Consider the following 19,908-nt stretch of genomic DNA (forward strand, 5'->3'; position numbering starts at 1 on the left):
TGAAATTCCTTAAGCCTTTAAACTTCAAAATTTTGATAAAAAGCGATAACTCGATTTAGGGACCTCCGAATTCGATTCCGAGCATATGTCGAGGTTCTAAATCACAATATGGACCCACCGGAACCGTCAAAATATGGATCTGGTTCCTTTGCTCAAAATGTTGACCAAAGTCAGCTCAAATGGATTTTTAAGGCACAATTTCATATTTTATCAATTTCTTTTAACATAAAAAACCTTTTGGAAAAACACTCGCATTGCGCGCGTAGATCGAAGAAGGCTTAAAAAGGAGGCTTCAAAACATAGAGTTAGGGTTTAAAACTCTAGATGACCTATCGGGTCATCATATAGTCCACCTCTAAAATAGTTGTTCGTCCTCGAACGAACATAGAAAAGTACCTGGACTGGTGAAAAGGTGTGGGTATCTACTCCGCATGTCCGACTCAAACTACCACGTAGTTGTATCGACAGGATGACCTCTCCACTACACTCAAACTGAAAGATAACTATTAGACCTCAACTGTCAGACCTGCTGGGCTAGAATAGCCATCGGCTTCTCCTCATAAGTCAAATCCTTGTCCAATTGGACTAAGATGAAATTTAACACATGGGACGGATCACCATGATACTTCCGGAGCATAGACACATGGAACACCAGATGGACTGCTGATAAACTAGGTGGTAATGCGAGCTTGTAAGCCACCTCACCCACTCTCTGAAGAATCTTAAAAGGTCCGATATACCTAGTGATAACATCAAGAACGAGGATATAGTTAAGGACAATGATAGAGATGATAGAGTTTTGGAAGCTCCAAGGCCATTTACAAGATCTCAAGCTAAAGAGTTGCAAGCTAAGGTTGCTAGACTTCAATGGCAAATAAAGAAGCTTTTAATTGTAGAGGAAGAGCTCAAGCCCAAAGGAGATGAATTGTCCAAGTTTTACAATTATTTGGTAGTCCAAATTGAAGTCCAAGAGGAGGAAGATTGGGTTACCAAATCAGCCCTTGAAGTCCACCAATAGGGCTCAAAATGACCTTAAAAGAGGTCCAAAAGGGGGTGTTTCAAAAGGAGCCCAATTGGAGTCCAAACCAATGGCCCAAACTAATAGTTTTAAGGCCCAAATCTGCCCCAAAAGGATTTGGCCGCCCCCCACTTAATTTTGATGGCTTTTGTTACCCCTTAGGAGCCACCTACCTAAGTTTGATGGCTATTGTGACCCCTAGCAGCCCCCTACCTAATTTAGATGACTTTTTAGCAACCCCCTACATTATTTTAAGTGCTTTTAACTCCTATAAATAAGGAGTTCTTCTCATTCATAAGACACAACATTTATTGATTAAGTATATCATACTTTGAGAGTTCTTTTGAACCTTTGTTACTTGTGCTTTGAGATTTATCTTTCAACCTTTACTAGTTCTTAGTTCAAGGTAGTAAGATTACTTCTCTTTTATGATATCTTTGATTCCTTTGTGGTATTCTTAGAAGGCGATTAATACTAGTTATTAATTGTTGTCTCAAGTTACTCGTAAAGTGGTCAAGATCCGAATCTATTGTTTTGATTTGCTTTTTAAGTAAAGGCGTTTGTTTTGTTCCATAAATCAAGACGTTGTTACTTTGATCTTGTCAAGGCTATAGAACTTACGTTCTTGGAAGTTCTTGGAATTCTTTCCTTGAATTCTTCCCATATCCTTTATTTTCATCTCTTTAATTCTAGTTGTTTCAATTCCTTGTTGTTATTGCTTCCGCATTTACTTCTCAAATTCTTACTCTAATTTGGATTCCCGACCTAGTTGTTATCAAGTGGTATCAGAGCGGTTTTTATCAAGATTTCGTTCTTGGTAAGTCTTGGGATTTCTTGAATACTAAGAGCAAAGAAAAGAAAAAAAATTTTTTAAAAAAAAAACAAAAATCAGTTTTTAGAACAAAAAATAGAATTGCGTGCTCTCCAGGATATTTCTTTTGTATCTAATTTGTTACCAAAAATTAACAAAGGAAACAAGAAGAGGGGATCCTAGATTTTCTTACTCTTTCTAATCTAAACATATAATCCTTTCCTTTTTGTTCGCGTCATGTTTCAACCGAGCCTAATAGTTCTAGGATTTGGTTTTTCTTTCATTAGTTCCCCAAAAATCTGAATTTTACTACTAAGAATTTCATACGAGTTGGGTTTAATTATAAATCTACAAAGTATTTTGTTCAAAGGTTATTCCGAGAAAAAAAAAGAGAGCTAATTTTTGTGATACAGTTTACACTTTTTTTTAAAGATGTCGCGTACAGGTAGTGATGATGAACGAAGGGTTCTCCAAGAAGCTGAAATCAAAGCAAGAAATGATTTTACCTTGCAAGCTATGCATCAACAATTTGAAAGGTTGAATTTGCAACTCCAAGAGATGAGGGATACCATTGCTGATCAAAATGATACAATAGCTGAACTTAGGAGGGAAAATAATGTTAGACCCCAAGCTAGGAGAAATGTACCCCATGCTCCCATTGTAAATCAAGAAAACCCTATAGATGATTTTAATGATATTGATTTTGATAGGGTGGGAAGAGATAGGAGGGGACAAAGAGGTAGAGTAGAAGATGATAATATAAGTAGTATAAAGATGAAGATGCCATCATTCAAGGGAGCAAGGGACCCAGACTTGTACCTTGATTGGGAGAGAAAGGTTGAAGCCATCTTTGATTGTCACAACTACTCTGAGGGTAAGAAAGTTAAACTTGTTGTTGTTGAGTTTTCTGACTATGCTGCTATTTGGTGGAAAAAGCTTGCTAGGGACAGATTGCAAGAAGGACAAGCACCAGTTGCTACTTGGGCTGAGATGAAGAGGGTGATGAGGAAGAGATTCGTGCCATCACACTTTCAAAGAGAGCTACAACAACGTCTTCAAACATTGAAGCAAGGGTCCATGTCTGTGGATGAGTACTTTAAGGCTATGGATATGGCTATGATCCAAGCTAATTGTACAGAGGAAGAAGAGGCTACAATGGCTAGGTTTTTAAATGGTTTAAATAAGGAAATAGCTGATGTAGTAGAATTACAGCAATATGTAACAATAGATGAGTTAGTTGATTTGTCTGTAAAGATAGAAAATCAAAATAAAAGAAAGCAGACTAGCTTGTGGAAAGGTCGGACAAGCACCATCTTCAAGAATCCATGGCCATATAATGAGATGAAGAGTTCTTCTAGACCTCAAGAAGACAAGGGTAAAGGTAAATTTGAGAACAAAAAAGGAGGTAAAACCTTTAACCCTAAACCTTTTACACCTTCTAGTTCTATTCAATGTCATAAATGTAAAGGAAGGGGTCATATGATGCATGAATGTCCAAGTAGAAGAAACATCATTCTTAGAGAAGATGGAGGATATGAGAGTGAAAAAGGTGAGGGAGAAGAAGAGGGAGATGTGAGTGATGAAGATGATGTAGAACTACCTAATGAGGGCATGATTGGGGTAGTTAGAAGGATTATGACTATCAATTTGGCAAGCAATAGTGAAGAACAAAGGGAGAATATATTCCATACTAGGTGTGGGATAAAGGGAAAAACTTGCTCTATGATCATTGATAGTGGTAGTTGTGCTAATGTGGTGAGTTCATACTTTGTGGAAAAATTGGGACTTGCATGCATGAAACACCCTACTCCATATAGACTCCAATGGTTAAATGATAGTGGTGAACTAAAGGTAAACAAACAGTGCATGATTTCATTTAATGTTGGTAGATATGAGGATGATATTCTTTGTGACATAATACCTATGCAAGCTTGTCATATCTTACTGGGTCGTCCTTGGCAGTATGACAGGAATGTTTTTCATGATGGAAGAAAGAATAGATATTCTCTTGAACTAAATGGCAGGAAATTTACTCTTGCACCTTTATCTCCTTCTCAAGTGTTTGAAGATCAAAAGAGATTAAGAGAAACAATGGGAAAACCAAGGGGAGAGATAAAAAGTGAGCTTGAGGAAAAAGAAAAGAAAGAAGGCCAAGAATTAGAAAAAAAGAGAGATGGCCGAGAGAAAGAGAGAGAGGGCAGCAATTTGAGAGAAGAGATAAAAAAGGGTTTGAATGAAAAAATAGACAGTCTTGGTGAGAGGAAAGAGGTTAAGGAAAGAAAAAAAGAGAGTTTTTATATAAAAACCAAAGAGTGTTTAAATGCAAGAAAAGAGGGGCTGCCCATAATACTACTTACTTACAAAGAGACTTTGATTAATTCTGAGTTGCTAACTTCTTCTTTGCCAAGTAGTATTTCTTCTCTTTTGCAGGATTTTGAAGATGTCTTTCCAGAAGATATTCCTAATGGATTGCCACCTTTACGTGGCATTGAGCATCAAATTGATTTTGTACCTGGATCACAAATCCCAAATAGGCCAGCCTATAGGAGTAATCCAGAAGAGACAAAAGAACTTCAAAGGCAAGTTGAGGAGTTGCTTGAGAAAGGTTTTGTGAGAGAGAGCATGAGCCCTTGCTCGGTTCCCGTCCTATTGGTACCAAAAAAGGATGGAACTTGGAGGATGTGCGTGGATTGTAGAGCAATCAACAAGATTACGGTAAAGTATCGCCACCCTATTCCTCGTCTTGATGACATGTTGGATCAATTACATGGATCCAAAATCTTTTCTAAAATTGATCTAAAAAGTGGTTACCATCAGATTCGAATGAATCCTGGAGATGAATGGAAAACTGCTTTTAAGACCAAATATGGGCTTTATGAGTGGTTAGTTATGCCTTTCGGCTTGACTAATGCACCTAGCACTTTCATGAGATTAATGAATCATGTTTTTAAGGATTTTCATGGAAAATTTGTTGTGGTGTACTTCGATGATATCTTGGTCTTTTCTAACACTTTAGAAGAGCATGTAGAACACCTAAAACAAGTTTTTGAAGTTCTTAGAAAGCAATTTTTATTTGCTAATCTTAAAAAGTGTACTTTTTATGTGGATCGTGTGATTTTCTTGGGTTTTGTAGTTAGTTCTAAAGGAGTTGAGGTTGATGAAGAGAAAATCAAAGCAATAAAAGAATGGCCTAAACCTAAGAGTGTAACTGAAGTTAGGAGTTTTCATGGACTTGCTAGTTTTTATAGGAGGTTTGTGAGAGACTTTAGTACCATTGCTTCTCCTTTAACTGAAGTTATTAAAAAGGATAAGATTTTTAAATGGGGAAAAGAACAAGATGATGCTTTTAACTTGTTGAAAGAAAAGTTATGTTCTGCTCCATTGTTACAATTGCCTGATTTTTCTAAATCTTTTGAAATTGAATGTGATGCTTCGGGCAAAGGAATAGGTGCTGTTTTGATGCAAGATTCTAAACCTATTGCCTACTTTAGTGAAAAGTTAAGTGGAGCCACATTGAACTATTCCACTTATGACAAAGAGCTATATGCTTTGGTAAGGGCTTTAGCCACATGGCAACATTACTTGTGGCCAAGAGAGTTTGTCATTAAAACTGATCATGAATCCTTGAAATACTTGAAGAGTCAAGGTAAGCTTAGTAGAAGGCATGCTAAGTGGGTTGAATTCATTGAAACGTTTCCTTATGTAATTTCTTACAAACAAGGGAAAGAAAATGTTGTTGCTGATGCACTTTCAAGGAGGTATGTCTTAGTTTCTACCCTGACTTCTAAATTAATGGGTTTTGATCAAATCAAGGGACTTTATGCTAATGATGTTGATTTTGGCAAAATTTTTGCAGATTGTAAGTTGAGTCCTTTTGAGAGGTTTAACCTCCAAGATGGCTTTCTCTTTAAGGAAAATAAGTTGTGTATTCCTAATTGCTCTTTACGTGAAGTATTTGTAAGGGAAGCACATTGTGGAGGGCTTATGGGACACTTTGGAGTCCCAAAGACACTAGACATACTGGCCGAAAATTTCTTTTGGCCTGGAATGAGAAAAGATGTTGAAAAAATGTGCGCACAATGTTTGGAATGTAAATAAGCTAAATCTAAAGTGTTACCACATGGTCTTTACACGCCATTACTTGTTCCTACTTCGCCTTGGATTGATATTTCCATGGATTTTGTGTTAGGTTTGCCTAGAACAAGATATGGTAAGGATAGTATATTTGTTGTGGTAGATAGGTTCTCCAAAATGGCTCATTTTATTCCTTGTTTAAAGACTAATGATGCCTCACATGTTGCTGATCTTTTTGTAAAAGAGGTTGTCAAATTTCATGGTATACCTAGAACTATTGTTAGTGATAGGGATGCTAAGTTTTTGAGCCACTTTTGGCGTGTGTTTTGGGGGAAGTTAGGTACTAAATTGTTGTTTTCTACTTCTTGTCACCCACAAACTGATGGACAAACTGAAGTAGTTAATAGAACCTTAGGAAACATGTTGAGGGCTGTTTTGAAAGGTAAATTAACTTCATGGGAAGATCACTTACCTATGATTGAATTTGCTTACAATAGAACAATTCATTCTTCTACAGGTATATCTCCTTTTGAGGTTGTTTATGGTTTTAATCCCTTCACTCCCCTTGATTTATTACCATTACAAACTAATGATATTGCTAATCTTGATGGTAGGACAAAGGCTGAGATGATGAAAAAAATTCATGAACAAACAAGGCTTGCAATTGAGAAGAAAAATGAGCAAACTGCCTTGAGAAAGAATAAGGGACGAAAGCAAGTTATTTTTAAACCTGGAGATTTAGTTTGGGTTCACTTTAGAAAGGAGAGATTTCCTTCCAAAAGGAAGTCAAAGTTGCATCCTAGAGGAGATGGCCCATTTCAAGTCCTTGAAAGGATTGGAGACAATGCTTACAAGTTGGACCTTCCTGGTGAGTTCCAAGTAAGTGCCACATTTAATGTTGCTGACTTATCTTTGTTTGATGTAGGATCGAATTCGAGGACGAATTCTTTTCAAGAAGGGGGGAATGATAGCATCAAGAACAAGGATATAGTTAAGGACAATGATAGAGATGATAGAGTTTTGGAAGCTCCAAGGCCATTTACAAGATCTCAAGCTAAAGAGTTGCAAGCTAAGGTTGCTAGACTTCAATGGCAAATAAAGAAGCTTTTAATTGTAGAGGAAGAGCTCAAGCCCAAAGGAGATGAATTGTCCAAGTTTTACAATTATTTGGTAGTCCAAATTGAAGTCCAAGAGGAGGAAGATTGGGTTACCAAATCAGCCCTTGAAGTCCACCAATAGGGCTCAAAATGACCTTAAAAGAGGTCCAAAAGGGGGTGTTTCAAAAGGAGCCCAATTGGAGTCCAAACCAATGGCCCAAACTAATAGTTTTAAGGCCCAAATCTGCCCCAAAAGGATTTGGCCGCCCCCCACTTAATTTTGATGGCTTTTGTTACCCCTTAGGAGCCACCTACCTAAGTTTGATGGCTATTGTGACCCCTAGCAGCCCCCTACCTAATTTAGATGACTTTTTAGCAACCCCCTACATTATTTTAAGTGCTTTTAACTCCTATAAATAAGGAGTTCTTCTCATTCATAAGATACAACATTTATTGATTAAGTATATCATACTTTGAGAGTTCTTTTGAACCTTTGTTACTTGTGCTTTGAGATTTATCTTTCAACCTTTACTAGTTCTTAGTTCAAGGTAGTAAGATTACTTCTCTTTTATGATATCTTTGATTCCTTTGTGGTATTCTTAGAAGGCGATTAATACTAGTTATTAATTGTTGTCTCAAGTTACTCGTAAAGTGGTCAAGATCCGAATCTATTGTTTTGATTTGCTTTTTAAGTAAAGGCGTTTGTTTTGTTCCATAAATCAAGACGTTGTTACTTTGATCTTGTCAAGGCTATAGAACTTACGTTCTTGGAAGTTCTTGGAATTCTTTCCTTGAATTCTTCCCATATCCTTTATTTTCATCTCTTTAATTCTAGTTGTTTAATTCCTTGTTGTTATTGCTTCCGCATTTACTTCTCAAATTCTTACTCTAATTTGGATTCCTAACCTAGTTGTTATCACCTAGGGCTCAACTTGCTCTTCTTTCCGAACCTCATCACACCCTTCATGGGTGAAATCCGGAGCAACACCCTCTCTCCGACCATGAATGCAACATCACGAACTCTATGGTTGGTATAACTCTTCTTCCTGAACTGAGCCGTGCAAAGTTGATCCTGAATAATCTTGACCTTATCCAACCCATCCTGTACCAAATCTGTCCCAACAATCGAGCCTCCCCGGGCTTGAACCATCTAACTGGTGAACTACACCCCCTCCCTTATAATTCCTCAGGGGGCCATTTGAATACTTGACTGGTTGTTGTTGTTGTTGTAGAAAAACCTCCGCAAGTGGAAAGAACTGATCCCACGAACTCCCAAAATCCATAACACAAGTGCGGAGCATATCCTCAAATATCTGAATAATGCGCTCAGACTGTTTGTCCGTCTGAGGAATTGTGCTCGAAATTTTTCTCAACTCAACCTGCGTGCCCAACTCATGTTGTATTGCTCTCCAGAAGTGCGAGGTGAACTACGTACCTCAATCAGAAATGATAGACATGGGCACACCGTGAAGATGGGCGATCTCGCAGATGTAGATCTCATCCAACCGCTCTTAAGAATAGGTAACTGCCACATGAATGAAATGCACTGACTTGGTCAGCCTGTCCTTAATAATCCATACCGCATTGAACTTCCTCTGAGTCCGTGGGATTCTAACAACAAAATCCATAGTGACACGCTCCCACTTCCACTCAAGAATCTCTAACTTCTAAAGCAAACCACCATGTCTCCGATGCTCATACTTTACTTGTTGAAAATTTAGACACCGAGCTACATATGAAACTATGTCCTTATTCATCCTTCTCCACCAGTAATGCTGCCGCAAGTCCTGATACATCTTGGCGGCACCCAAATAAAACACCGAGAATTGTGAGCCTTCTCAAGAATCAACTCACGAAGTCTATCTATGTTGGGCACACAAATATGACCTTGCATCCTCATCTCCAACAGTAACCTATTTGGTACCATCGTGCCGCATTGTGTCCCTAAGGACAAGCAAATGAGGTTCATCATACTGTCGCTCCCTGATGCGCTCAAACAAAAAAGACCGAGTGACTGTACAAGCTAGAACACGACTGGGCTCCGAAACATCCAACCTCATGAGCTGATTGGCCAAGGCATGAACATCTGATGCAAGCGTTCTGTCACAGACTGAAATGTACGTAAGGATGCCCATACTGGCTGCCTTTCTACTTAAGGCATCGACCACCACATTGTCCTTTCCGGGGTGATACAAGATGGTGATATCATAGTCTTTCAATAGCTCCAACCAGCTCATCTGCCTCAAATTGAGATCCTTTTGTTTGAACAAGTACTGTAGACTCCGATGATCCGTGAAAACCTCGCACGACACGTAGTAAAGATAATGCCTCCAAATCTTCAGTGCATGAACAATACTACTCCGAGCCCAACATGAGATGCATCACAATATACCGTATAAAATCTTAAACCTGTGGGCAACACCAACACTAACATTGTAGTCAAAGCAGTCTTGAGCCTCTAAAAGCTCACATCACACTCGTCTGACCATCTGAACGGGGCACCCTTCTGGGTCAACCTGGTCAATGGGCTGCTATAGATGAGAACCCCACCACAAACCGACGATAATAAACCGCCAAACCCAAGAAAATCCGAATCTCCATAGCTTAAGTGGGTCTAGGCCATTTCTAAACTGCCTTAATCTTCTTAGGATCTATTTGAATGTCGTCTACTGATACGACGTGCCCCAAAAAAGCGACTGAGTCCAACCAAAATTCGTACTTTGAAAACTTGGCATATAATTGGCTATCTTTCAGAGTCTGAAGTACAATCCGAATATGTCGCTCGTGCTCCTCTTGATTGCGGGAGTAGATCAAGATATCATTAATAAACACAATCACAAAGGAATCCAGATAGGGCTTGAACACCCGGTTCATCAAATCCATAAATGTTGCTGGGGCATTTGCCAGCCCAAATGACATCACTAGAAACTCGTAATGCCCATACCGAGTCCAAAAAGCTATCTTAGGGACATCGGATGCCCTAATCCTTAACTGATTGTAGCCAGACCTCAAATCAATCTTCGAAAATACTTTGGCACCCTGGAGTTGATCAAATAAGTCATCAATCCTCGCCAATGGATATTTGTTCTTGATGGTGACTTTGTTCAACTATCGGTAATTTATGCACATCCTCATCGATCCATCCTTCTTCTTCACAAACAACACAAGCGCACCCCAGGGCGAGACACTAGTTCTAATGAAGCCCTTATCAAGTAAATCTTGCAACTTCTCCTTCAATTCTTTCAACTCTGGCGGGGCCATACGGTATGGTAGAATAGAAATGGGCTGAGTGCCCGGAGCCAAATCAATACAAAAATCAATCTCCCTGTCGGGTGGCATCCCCGACAGATCTGCAGGGAACACCTTTGGAAACTAACGAACAACTGGTACTGAATCCATGAAAGAAACCTCCGCACTAGAATCCCGGACATAAGCCAAATAAGCTAGACACCCCTTATCGACCATATGTCGATCCTTCACATAAGAGATAACCCTACCGGTAGAATGGCCAGGAGTCCCTATCCACTCTAGTTGAGGAAACCCCAGTAAGGCTAAGGTCACCGTCTTGGTGTGGAAATCCAATATAGTATGATAAGGGGACAACCAATCCATGCCAAGATGACATCAAAATCTACCATATCAAGAAGTAGGAGATCTATGCTAGTATCAAGGCTCCAAATGGTAACCATACACAAATGATAGACACAATCTACAATAATAGAATCTCCCACAGGTGTGGACACATACATAGGAGCACTCAAAGAATCACGAGGCATAACCAGATATGAAGCAAAATATGATGACACGTAGGAATAAGTAGAGCCCGGATCAAATAGAACTGAGGCATCCCTATGGAAAACTAAAACAATACATGTGATAACACCGTCAAATGACTCAGCCTCAAGCCTGGCTAGGAAAGCATAAAATTGGGGCTGGGCCCCACCACTCTGAACCACGTCTCTGGGACGACCTCTAACTGGTTGGCCATCACCTCTAAGGGCCTGACCTCCATATCTAGCTATCTGACCCCTACCTTTGGCTGAATGAGTGGACGATGAAGTACCCCGTGCGTGGACCATGGCACGAGAATCCTGCTGTAGTGAGCTGCCTGATGCCCGTGGGAAAAATCTATTAATGTGTCTCGGGTCATCACAAGTATAACAGGACCTCGGCTGCTGTGACTGTTGACCCTAAAACTGACCCTGTCGACCTGAGTAACCACTCTCAAAAACTCTAGAGTAGAGGTGCACTAATAGGATTTGATGATGCACTGGCGGCTAGCTGATCGGAATAAGGCATATGAGGGCCGCGACCACCTGAAGCACTGTAGGATGCCTGGAGCGCTGAGTGAAATGACCTAGGAGGACACCTATGTAAATAAACATGTATAGATGGAAATATAGGTACACCATAACAACGAATAAATAATTAACAAGTAATATTGGGAAGGGACATGCAAAAAGGGGTACACGATACGGTAACTACAGTAGGGACTGATAATAAGAATCATTCAATGAACCTTCAACCAACAAAATGAACAAAACATAATGAATAAAACTGCACGGCATCACCCTTCGTGCTTTTACTCTCAGCCTCACCATGAAACAATAATAATGGCACGACATCACCCTTCGTGCTTTTACTCTCAGCCTCACCATGAAACAACAATAATGGCACGACATCACCTTTCGTGCCTTTACTCTCAATCTCACCATAAAATGATAAATACGGCATGACATCACAAGAAAAAAGTCTCACTCGCATGCTTTGACCCAACAACAACGCATAAGTACTCATCACCTCACATATACGTTGTACCCAATATTTAAACATGTAGCAAATAGACAAACAAGTCCTAATACCTCAAGTCAAGGTTAACCATGACACTTACCTCGCTCCAAAAATCAACTCAAAACTCAACCATGGCTTTGCCTTTTAAACAAGCCTCCAAACCAACCAAATCTAGCAAATTATCAACCAAATGATTCAAAATAAGCCTTAGGAACTACCCACAAATGAAAAAGGTTCAATTTAGGTCCTAATTGAAAAAGGTCAACAAAAGTCAACTTCTGGGCTCGCTTTCTCCAAACCCGAAATTCGGACCAAAACTCAATTACCCATTCACCCCCGAGCCCAGTTATGTAATTTATTTCGAAATCCGACCTCAATTTGAGGTCTAAATACCAATTTTACACAAACCGCCAATTCTTTCCAAAGACCCAATTCTACCATGTAAATCCTAGATTTTAGGTTGAAATCTTATGAAATGTAATGTAAGATTGAATGAAAATAGGTTAGAATCACTTACCAATGAATTGGGGAAGAAGGTCTCTTGGGAAAATCGCCTCTAGGTTGAAAATTTGAAAGAATGAGAAAATTCTCGTCTAACTCAGCTTTTGACTAGGCGCAGATGTTGCAATTGCGACCTGGGGTTCGCAACACAAATGCGAAATCCGAACATTTCTGCTATCATCGCATTTGTGATGATTTGTTCACAAATGCGAACTGGGCCATACCTCAAATGCGGTCCAATTGATCGCAAATGCGACCAAGTTTCCCCAGTCCCACTTCGCAATTGCAAAGTAATTGTTCGCAAATGCGAACCTATGGTGCCGAGCTATTCTTCGCAATTGCGAGCCTGACAATGAACCTGCCTCATCACAAATGCGAAGTCTGACCTCGCAATTGCGAGGTCTGAGGCCTACACCAAAGCTGAAGAATACCAGCTACTTTTCTAAGTCCAAACTCACTGTGTGTCCTATCCGAAACTCACCTGAGACCTCGGGGCTCCAAACCAAACATGCACGCAAGTCCAAAAACGTCATACGAACTTGCTCACGCGATCAAGTTGCCAAAATAACTCCTAGAACTATGAATCAGACACCAGATCAAATGAAATTTTCAATAAAACTTTAGAGCTTCTAATTTAACAATCGGACGTCCGAATCACGTCAAACCAACTTTGTTTCTCACTAAATTTGACAAATAAGTCATAAATATAGTACTGAACCTATACCGAGTTCCAAAACTAAAATATGGACCCGGTATCAATAAAGTCAAACATTCATCAAAGCTTGAAATTCATTAAGCCTTTAAACTTCAAAATTTCGACAAAAAGTGATAACTCGAGCTAGACATCCGAACTCGATTTTGGGCATACGCCTAGGTCCCAAATCACGATATGGACCCACCGAGACCATCATCAAACGAATCCGGATTTGTTTGCTCCAAATGTTGACCGAAGTCAACTCAAATAGATTTTTAAGGCACAATTTCATATTTTATCAATTTTTTTAACATAAAAGGCCTTCCGGAAAAATATCCGGACTGCGCACGCAAATCGAAAAAGGCTTAAAGAAGCTATTGGAGGCTTCAAAACACATAATTAAGGTTTAAAATTCTAGATGACCTATTGGGTCATCACATCAATAATCTTTTTTAAAAAAAAGTAATTAAGAGTATTAAATTATTTGTTAATTTATTACTTCTAATATCTTACTGGAAACACACAATGGTAAGTTAATTACGTAATTGTAAATTATTCCTTTAAGACTTGCCGTTTTCTAATTTTTGAAATTGTAACTTGGTTGCTTCTAAAAAACTGTCAATAAAGAAAATAACAGTTTTTCGAGAAAAAAAAATTATATTGTTGTACTAAAAATCTATTTTGTTTTATTTGCATCTTGTCCAAATCTATGTAAAAAACGATACTTTTTCATTGTCTGTTAGATGGGAGTGTTAATTTTCTTTTCGATTAGCCTCAATCTTTGAAACTTAGATGTCGCATAAGGTCTTTAAATTTCTCTCTATGAGGTCCTAAATACACTGGACGCAAGGCTTTATTTTTAAGCCTTTATTAAAATTTAATGTTATAAATATTTAAATAAGAAATAATTTATGTAAAGTAAAACCTTTAAACTCCTAAATATTAGGAAAGTAAAATTTTAGTTGATTTTAAAATCCTAAATATTAGGAAAGTAACTTAAATTACAATTTTATCCAATATGAAATCTATTTTTAATGGGCGAAAAAGACGAACGAAATTTTTCTAAGAACTTTCATGCTTTTAATATAGTATTGATATTAATAGATAATGATTGCTAATAAGTAATAATATCCATGATAAAACGAGAAAAAAAAACAATTTAACAAAAACGATTCACAAACCGTTCATATGTTCTCACATTTACCTTAAGCATACAGTAACTAACCATAAGGTAAACATTTTTAGCAAAAACAACAAAAATTGCATTGTTGGCATTCATCAATATCAAATACTCTCATTCGCCTTGAATCATAATATGCGAAACGAACAAAATGAAACAAAGGATGAAGAACAATAACCTTTGAACCTCGACAACCTCAGAACGACAACCACGACCCCGACAGAACTCAAGCCGGACCTCACTGAACAACGACGACCTCGAAGGAAGCAGAGAGCTCGGCCAAAACTATCAATGCACGAGATATCGGCTGCTGCTGGATTTTCTCGACGCAGCAGGTACGTGAAGATAAGCAGAAGGGGTCGTTCGGATGTGAGGAGGAAACAGCTATGGAGGGTCGTTTGGGGCTGTGGTCGACACGGCTACTGGTTGTAAACTTACGAGGGGTCGTTTGGGCAGTGGCGTTTTGGTGGTGGTGTTAAACTGGGTTGGTGGTTTTGGAGTAGAGTTCACGATGGTTGTTGGATTTTGTTGGACTGGTTTTGGTTGCGTCGAAGGAGAAGGAGTGGTCGACGAACGTAAGGGAGTGGTGACGACGCAGCAGCAACAGCTGCTGCTCGACGGTGCTGGTGCGTGGGGCTGGTGGGTTCAAACGTTGGGGGGGAAGCTGGGCGACGGACAGTAGGGTCGACTGGTTTGGGTTTGTTTGGTGGTTGTGTGAGACGGTGGCGGGTGGTTGAGTTGGGGTTGGTTGTAGTGACGATGGAGGAGTCCGGACTGGTGTTTTCACGGTGGGGAAGACGATGGGTGGTCAACGCAGGTGGTTTCACGGAGATGGACAGTAGGGTTTTGTTTAGTGTTTTTGTTCTTGAGGAAGGGAGGAAGACGATGAACAGTGTACGCCGGGTTTAATGGAGGATCGCCGGACTGGTTTGACGGAGCTAGGAGGAGGAGGAGTGGTCGTGTGGGCTGTGACGACGAGCAGTCGGAGAGGTTTTGGAGGTGGAACGATGGTGGGATTTTTTGTTCTTGACAGTAGGTTTTTTTTCGTTGGTTTCTTTAGGAAGAAGATGTACAGTCGTCCCCTTCCTTTCAAAAATCCCAAGTCCGTTCCAAATTTTTCAAAAGTCCTTTTCCTTTTTCAAAATTTTCCAAAGTCTCCTTCCAATTTTTCCCAAAGTCCTCCCTTGGTTCAGCAAAATGTCCGTGTATTTGATACCCCATGCCAAGAAAAATGAGCCCCACGCGTGGTGGGGTTCCCCATGTGTCGTGTTCCGTCCGTGTTCCCCACGCGTGTCCCCCATGTGTGGTGGACTCAGATTATTATGGGCTAGGTCCGAAAATTGGGCCTAACACCGGGTAGTTTGAACCCGAATATTATTCTTTTGCCCGGACCCGATTAAGAACACGACGTTGTTCGACTAATCCTATGTAAGCAAAATAGCTACCAAAATAAGACTAATATTTAAACAAAACTATATCTTTTTTTAATATTTTTCAAGATTAAAATAGCTACGAAATATTAATAAAACTATTTTTTTTGTAATTTTCGTTTTTTATATAAAGATAAAATATAAAGTAATATTTTTTGTATTTTTAAGAAATTAAAATGACTACAAAACATTAATAGAACTATATTTTTTGGTTATTTTCGAAATTATATAAAGTACAAAAATAAAGTGCAATTTTTGTATTTTTTCAAGTTTATGAGAAATACATAAACTAAAATTTATATATATATTTTTTGTAATTTTTCCTTTTGCGACGAAATAATGTAAAAATAGTCAAAATAGCTATATTAGACCCAATTTCACATATTCACGCTAAAAATGTGAAAATTCTCGGGGAGGGTCAAAAATCAGGTGTCTACAGCTGCCCCTCTTTGACTGGAAACACGAAGAGTTTTCCGACAAAGAACGACTAGACATGTTTTTGACCCGACCATTACTTGGAGGGACTACACTAAGGAAAGGGAGGGAATGTGACCGAGCCTTGGTATCTGAGCTGCCTACATATCCTTGGTTATACAGGAATCAGGCCACGTGTAGTTCGGGAATGAGAGATGGTAGATTGTACCGAGGTGAAGAGCCGATCGATGTGCCGTTCCGTTGAGGTTCCGGTTCGCGGTCCTATCATTACAACAAAAATGAAAACTGAAAAGACTAACTAAGCCTATCAGCTACTAGTTACAAGAATTCCTATCTTTAAGTCTTCTGAAACTTGATCTTGAGTCTTGAATGATGCTTCATACAGACTTTGGATTTGAACCTTGACTTGCTAGTTGTAGGTGCTAGTTCTTGAGCAGACCACATTTGTTCTCCACTTCCGTATTTTGGGTTCTTTTTTTTTTTTTCTTGTTTTTGTTTTTGTGACCAGCTTCTGTTGATCATCCCAGACTATTGACTCGCATTCTTGAGGCGAGCTTCTACTATTTCTAACTTGGATTGAATGCTGGGGATTTCTGTTGTAACCTTCTGCTTTCTAGTGGGTCACTGCTTGATCTTGAAAAATGTTCCTCTGTTCTACAGGCAGACTCCTGACTTCTTCGATCTTCGACATACCACAAACTCCGTTCTACAGGCAGGTCCCTGACAACCAAAACAAACAAAACAAACAAAATTTCCTAACCCAGTTTGTACTGGGAAGATTTTTGAGTCGTTAGCAAAATTGTAACTCACTTACCCTACTGATGCAATGATGAGAGTAAACTAAAGACTAGGCTAGGATGTGCATCTCCTACGAGTAAAACCAAAACTCTTGCTAGCAAATGTGTCTGCTAAAATAAAAACCTCAATGACTCAAACTAGAAAGTGCTTCTTCTATGGTTGAATCGGAATGAGCTAAACTAGGAAGTGCGTCTCCTAAGGGTGAAAACTTCAGTGACTAGAACTAGGAAGTGCGTCTCCTATGAATAAAATCTCGATTTAGGAAGTGCGTCTCCTAAAAAACTTGAAAGACCTTGATTAGGAAGTGCGTCTCCTACGGGTAAACATCAAAGAACTGGACTAGGAATTGTGTCTCCTATGGTCGAACTTAAAATGAATCAAACTAGGAAGTGCATCTCCTAAGGGTGAAATCTCAATTCCGGAAGTGCGTCTCCTGAAATAAAGTATAACCTGAAAAAGCCAAACTAGGAAGTGCATCTCCTAAAGTAAAAGTATAACCTGAAAAAGCCAAACTAGGAAGTGCGTCTCCTAAAGTAAACTTAATTCAGGAAGTGCGTTTCCTATGCACGAAATTAAACTTAGGAAGTGCGTCTCCTAGGGGTTAAATAGTCTTAGGAAGTGCGTCTCCTATGGGTGAAACCTTAATGATTTTGAACTAGGAAGTGCGTCTCCTATGAATGAAAATAATTTAGGAAATGCGTCTCCTATGCGTGAAATCTTAATTTAGGAAGTGCGTCTCCTATGGGATAAAAGTAAACTTAGGAAGTGCGTCTCCTATGGGCAAAACTAAACTTTAAGGAAGTGCGTCTCCTATTGGGTACAATAAACTTAGGAAGTGCGTCTCCTGTGGGTACAATAAACTTAGGAAGTGCGTCTCCTATTGGTAGAACTGAACTTGGGAAGTGCGTCTCCTATGGTAAAACTGAACTTAGGAAGTGCGTCTCCTATTGGTAGAACTGAACTTAGGAAGTGCGTCTCCTATGGTAAAACTGAACTTTAGGAAGTGCGTCTCCTATGGTAAAACTGAACTTAGGAAGTGCGTCTCCTATTGGTGAAACCTATCTTAGGAAGTGCGTCTCCTCTTGGTGAAATTAACTTAGGAAGTGCGTCTCCTACTGGTGAAACTTACTTAGGAAGTGCGTCTCCTATTGGTGAAACTATTCTTAGGAAGTGCGTCTCCTATTGGTGAAATTATTCTTAGGAAGTGCGTCTCCTATTGGTGAAATTATTCTTAGGAAGTGCGTCTCCTATTGGTGAAACTTATCTTAGGATGTGCGTCTCCTGTTGGTGAAAATGACTTAGGATGTGCGTCTCCTCTTGGTGAATCTTATCTTAGGAAGTGCGTCTCCTATTGGTGAAACTATTCTTAGGAAGTGCGTCTCCTTAGGAAGTGCGTCTCCTTTTGGTGAAATTATTCTTAGGAAGTGCGTCTCCTATTGGTGAAACTTATCTTAGGAAGTGCGTCTCTTTAGGAAGTGCGTCTCCTTAGGAAGTGCGTCTCCTATTGGTAAAATTATTTTTTAGGAAGTGCGTCTCCTATTGGTGAAACTATTCTTAGGAAGTGCGTCTCCTTAGGAAGTGCGTCTCCTATTGGTGAAATTATTCTTAGGAAGTGCGTCTCCTATTGGTGAAACTTATCTTAGGATGTGCATCTCCTGTTGGTGAAACTGACTTAGGATGTGCGTCTCCTCTTGGTGAATCTTATCTTAGGAAGTGCGTCTCCTATTGGTGAAACTATTCTTAGGAAGTGCGTCTCCTTAGGAAGTGCGTCTCCTATTGGTGAAATTATTCTTATGAAGTGCGTCTCCTATTGGTGAAACTTATCTTAGGAAGTGCGTCTCCTATTGGTGAAATTATTTTTAGGAAGTGCGTCTCCTATTGGTGAAACTATTCTTAGGAAGTGCGTCTCCTTAGGAAGTGCGTCTCCTATTGGTGAAATTATTCTTAGGAAGTTCGTCTCCTATTGGTGAAATTATTCTTAGGATGTGCGTCTCCTATTGGTGAAACTTATCTTAGGAAGTGCGTCTCCTCTTGGTGAAACTTATCTTAGGAAGTGCGTCTCCTACTGGTGAAACTTAACTTAGGAAGTTCGTCTCCTCTTGGTGAAACTATTCTTAGGAAGTGCGTCTCCTGTTGGTGAAAATAAACTTTAGGAGGAAATACATCTCCTATGGGTAAAAACAAACTTAGGAGGAAATGCATCTCCTATGGGTGAAACTAAAACAAACTTAGGAGGAAATGCATCTCCTATGGGTAAAACTAAACTTAGGAGGAAATGCATCTCCTATGGGTAAAAACTAAACTTAGGAGGAAATGCATCTCCTATGGGTAAAACTAAAACAAACTTAGGAGGAAATGCATCTCCTATGGGTGAAACTAAAACAAACTTAGGAGGAAATGCATCTCCTATGGGTAAAGACGTGGAATGTATTCCCTTGTTATACAGGTGGGCGCCTAATGGTAAAGACACAAAATGTATTCCCTTGTTATACAGGTGGGCGCCTAAAATATGAAATGCATAGACAAAAAGTATTCCTCTCGTTATTCAGGTGGGCGCCTGTCTAAACTAAGACATAAAGTATTCCTCTCGTTATTCAGGTGGGCGCCTGTTATGAAATTTAAAGACTGAAATGTATTCCTCTCGTTATACAGGTGGGCGCCTGGTATGAAATTTAAAGACTGAAATGTATTCCTCTCGCTATACAGGTGGGCGCCTGGCTTCATCAATAACTTTGAAAATAACATATCCTATTTGAGGGCGGATGAACCCGACGTATCCTATTTGAGGGCGGATGAACCCAACATATCCTATTCGAGGGCGGATGAACCCAAAATATCCTATTCGAGGGCGGATGAACCCAAAATATCCTATTCGAGGGCGGATGAACCCAAAATATCCTATTCGAGGGCGGATGAACCCAAAATATCCTATTCGAGGGCGGATGAATCCAAAATATCCTATTCGAGGGCGGATGAACCCAAAATATCCTATTCGAGGGCGGATGAACCCAAAATATCCTATTCGAGGGCGGATGAACCCAAAATATCTTATTCGAGGGCGGATGAACCCAAAATATCC

This window comes from Nicotiana sylvestris, chromosome 12 (genome assembly GCF_000393655.2).
Source record: "Nicotiana sylvestris chromosome 12, ASM39365v2, whole genome shotgun sequence".
NCBI lineage: Eukaryota > Viridiplantae > Streptophyta > Magnoliopsida > Solanales > Solanaceae > Nicotiana > Nicotiana sylvestris.